The sequence below is a fragment of the Haliaeetus leucocephalus genome, unplaced genomic scaffold, assembly GCF_000737465.1.
Source record: "Haliaeetus leucocephalus isolate CR32 unplaced genomic scaffold, Haliaeetus_leucocephalus-4.0 Scaffold450, whole genome shotgun sequence".
Lineage (NCBI taxonomy): Eukaryota > Metazoa > Chordata > Aves > Accipitriformes > Accipitridae > Haliaeetus > Haliaeetus leucocephalus.
The window spans coordinates 8,635,629-8,640,329 of record NW_010972886.1 but is presented as its reverse complement, the minus strand read 5'-3'; positions in this window follow the sequence as shown (position 1 = coordinate 8,640,329).

The window sequence follows — 4,701 nt, the reverse complement described above, 5'->3', positions numbered from 1 at the left end:
TAGAAACTTATGCTCGTAGCAAAGCCTTGCAGCTGGCTGAAGGCAGCAGGAATCAAGGTAGTTTCCCCAAAATAGCCCATGGTAAAACAACCAACCACAAGAGCACCCTCCACTCCCACTAGCTGCTGGCATTCAAAAGCACCATGGCTACACTGTGCTTGGGGCTACGCTAATGATTCACACCTAATTGTGGTGCTGTGATGGCTTTCTTCTGCTTGGAGACAACCTTGAAACAGAGTAAATCTGAAGTTGTGGTGAAAATATCTTTCTGGATCAGCTGCTGCATTAGAGCAGGTCCCATGGCTACTTGTAGTGACTCCCTTTCATGCCCAGTGTGAAGACATTAGAGAGAAGAAGAACCAGCACGAGCATTTGCTGGTTTCTTCCTCTGTCATCCGGCATGCTGCTGCATCGCTACGTCTTATCACTTCAAGTATAATGCAGTTATTAAGTACTGCTGGCTGCTACTTGGGTGCCAAATTCATTTAGCCAGCAAAAATTGAGCTTTGTTAGCTGCCCTGCCGTTCTCCTTAGCGTTTCTCCAGTCCCATGCGGATGAGTCATTCCTAAACCCACAGCTGATGCAGAAGTCATTAGAAATGACTAAGCACTTTAGGAAACGAACCCTCCAGTTTCTCAGGGAGCAGCTCTGGCCATGCTTTCACTTCCCAACACCCATCTGCCATCACAGCGGTGGGCTAGCCAGGCTGTGCATCCCCTCCTCGCACACAGGCATGTGTGTACAAATTTGCTCTTGTGCAAAGACTTATTTTGATCCCAGTGAACTTTGTTCCTTCTTGATTTCCTCTGTAGGAAGCAAAGTTGCTTGGATCAAAAGGGCTCCCTGTTTTACGCAGAGGAAGTCTGATGGCAGCATAGATATACAGCCTTGCCATCCAGACCCAACTGATTTTTCTAGGAAAAATGATTGATTTTTAACTTGCGTCATGATTTGAAGCAGCAATAGGAGACTTTACATAAACAGTCAAATACTAAGCTTGCCCTCTAGTTTTTATTAAGGGCACGATGAATCTCACTGGTCAGTAATGACTTAGGGTAAAGGCTGCTCGCCTTTTTAGGCTGGACATTTTCTGCTCCTGCTCATGAAGATGCCTATTTGAAGCCAGGTAATTGCCGAAATGTCTGTCATGTTACAAAACAGCAAAAGATTTGCTTGGTTTTTCTTTTAAACTGGACTATTTGATTTCTGTATCCCAGAGGTCGACAGGAATCTGCTGAGACAGCAGCAAGCACTTTTTGATGGAACTAAAAAGCATCATTTTCTCATTTTCTTAATTGACAAAAACTCTTATATGTGCTGGATATATGACCTTACCTCTTTTCCTTACCCCAAGCTGTTCCCCCATGGCTGGAACAGATTTGTGGGGGGCCACCATGGCACCCTTGCCCCAGCCTCTGCCTTCGCCAGTCTTGCTACCACATTGAGCAGGCTGCTCTTGACATTTTCCTTGATTTTAGGCAAAATTGCAAAGGCAGCAGGTTTCACCCCATTCCTAGGTCTGATCCGCCAGCACCTCCTGGTAGCAGACAGGACACCCATGCAAGCCTTTCAGGAGATGTTGTTGGACTTGCACATTATGGTCAAAGAAGAGTTTAGGACTGTTAAGCCTGACTTGTTTCTTTTCCCTCCGTCTTGTGGATCACTTTTACTTCTTCTTGCTGTGATTCATGAAGTGGCTGTCTTTTCCAAACGAGAGGGCTGAGCTTTATGCAGACATCTGGGCACATGAGTAATTGCACTGAAATTGGTGGGACCTTGGTTCCTACCTGGGTGGTTGGCTCCTGCGTAGCACCTCGGGCCATACCAGTGGTGTTATTTGGTGTCTTCTGATTTTAACACATCATCTAGAAAGTCTTTTGGCTGTGTCCTGTGGAGACTGAAGGGAAAGGCAGCGAGGGTTACAGTGGAGGAGTGTTGCTTCCCACCCGGGCAGGTTGGTGCAAGGTGCTGGTGCAGCTTTGAGGTGCCAGAGCACCATGGCTTAACGATGTTTCTGCTTAATTACTGGGATGCTTATAGGGAGAGGAGCCTGTCCATTCACTTAGTTTGCCTGTCATCCTCCTTTTGTGAACATTTATGGAGTCTAGACAGGGCTGGGACCCACACATACAGCTTCTCCTCATTTTTAGCTGTCTGGATGAAAGCCGTGAGTGCTCCATGACTCACCCTGCTCCCTTGCATAGGAGGAAACTTTCATTTATTGCTTCCCTCTGTTATACCTTCTTCATGTAAAACAGGTCCTACGGGAATGCACCAAATCCCTGTTTCAGGGATTTGGTGCATGGGGTGGTCCACAAGCTTTGCCCTGTTGTGGCTGATGGGGACACCAGGCAACCCTCCCTTTTTCCATCTTTTTTTCCCCCTATTTCATCTGCACCACAAGGGCACCTGGAGGCCATGCCATGGCTCCAGCAAGGCTGGAATTTGGTTTGCTTCTGAAACGGAAATTAATATTAATAACAACAACAACAACAACAACAACAACAATAATAATAAAGGAGAAGAAGGAGACAAGAGAAGGACCTAGATCGAAATGCTGGAGGAACATGGTACACTAGGGTGAAGTTGCATTTCAGCCCCCTCCCTATTCATCCTCCATCATTTTTATTAGCGATCTTGGAAGGAAAATGGAGTAGAAGTGTAAATCTGAACTTGAGATGCTTTTTAGTAGCGAGCTGCTCAGTGTACCTAAAAGCCTGGTTTTCAACAGCTCTCTCATGTGGATTCTCTGATGCCTGGTACTGACTGGGCTAACCTACAGCCTTTCCCCCAGTGGAGCTATTGGTAGGGCTATTTTTTAATTTAATAACCACCCACACCTCTCTGCGAAAAACTGTGAAGCTTTAATGACAATCTTGGAGAGTGCTACCCTCTGCTGTGCCTTTACTGAAATTAGGCAAGAAGTGCCCCAACCTAATGGGGATGGCAGGACCATGCCAGCGGGTACACGCCAGAGAAGCTATAACTCTTAAAAGAAGCCTTTGCAACCAAAAATGAAGGCTGAAGTTGATGTTTCCCTGGACTTGAAGCCCTGCAAAACAGTGAGTGGCACAGTCCTTCCCAAGACAGGTAGAATAAAAGAGTCAAATCCTTTGGTTTTACAGGGTAGAAGTGGTTTCAGCCACATGCTGATCCCTGATGCTCATTACAACTTTAAATCAGTGCTTTAAAAATAGGTCCTGTGATGATGGAGTACACTGCCAAGAAATGTCACTCACGGTGTGACATGGCAGATGGAGATTTATATGGTATCATGTAATGATTTTAATGGATTCTGCCTAAAATGGGACTTGGTGCTAAAAATCAAACTGTACAAGGTTACAGCAAGTGCCGGGGTCCCTCCGGCAGAGCCTTGCCAGCAGAGGAAATTTACCTGTAATGAGACATTGCAGCACTAAAAGCTCAAAGCACATCCCCAAAATGCATGGGACTTTGCATGAAAGACTTTAGGGCTGTCCTGGGCAGGGTGAGCCCACGGCACCATGAGGGTCTGGCCTGGGGACATGTAGGGCTCCCATCCCTTGAGTGATGTTGTAAAGAAAGGGTTAAGAAAAGACTTATTTTGGTTGCAGACAAACCACTAGCAACTGAAAATAAACAGGCAAGACATCAGCTCCCACTGAGCTTTAAAAAAAATGAAGGATTTTGAAAAAAATAGTTGTTTGTTTCAAGCACAGCTTCAAGGAAGGTAGAAAAACCTTTGATCTCCCGAGCCTCTCTGCAGTGCAGCTTTCGGTTTCAGGTGTGTGTCTTATTGGGCGTAGATCTTCATATAGTTATTTTCTTATACGCTTGATGCAAAAAAAAAAAAGGTGGCCTGCCTCATCTGTAATAACAGCCAAGATTTGATTTGATACATTTAATTATGGCGGATAGCACAACTGATTCCTTAGTCACTAATAAATGTATGAGGAATATATGAATAAATGAGCTATTACACTAAAAAAAGCCCAGCCCTGAGAAGGTATCAAAACAAGGATGAAAGTCTTTCCTGAGGCACTTGTGTGGCACTCGTGACATTGGAGGGACAGCCTTACTGCAGGTCATGGCTCTGGTGCAAGACATGTGGGTGTTGGAGAGCTTGGGAGGTGATGGAGGCAGTGCTCCAGCAGTGCCCAGGAAGTTTTCCTTTGAGGGATGTTGCTTCATCCCTACCTACCTGCTCTGCGATCCCTAATGCCTTGGCAAGCTGGAGCCTCCCGTGAATGTAAGCCCTGACACCTCCAAGACCTGATTTTTAGAGGAGGGACAATAGGGATGGATTTTTTTTCCAAAAATACTTTTGGTTCAATACAATGCCACTAAGCAATACAATGGTTTTGAGCTCTGTTTTCTCTTATTCTTTCTGAGTCTCTGATTTCAAAGCCCTTTTTCTTCCCTTTAAACATACACAGATTGCTTTAAAGATAGAGCAGCGTTTCCCTGCTCAGCTAATTAAAGACCCAAAATTTGTGTTCACTGAGTTAATGCAGTAGGCTTGTCTGGTCCTTAATGTGTGCAGAGATAACTCCATGTTGCAGCACTTTGATCATGCCTGGGCATCTCTGCAGCAGCGACACCGGCTCCTGCTGCCCTGGCATGAGTCTAGGCAAGGAGAGAGGGCACCTGGAAGAGGACCTCTGGCACCCAAAAAGGAGCCCCCCCCCCCCCCCCCCCCGCCCCCGCCACACAGCGAGCGC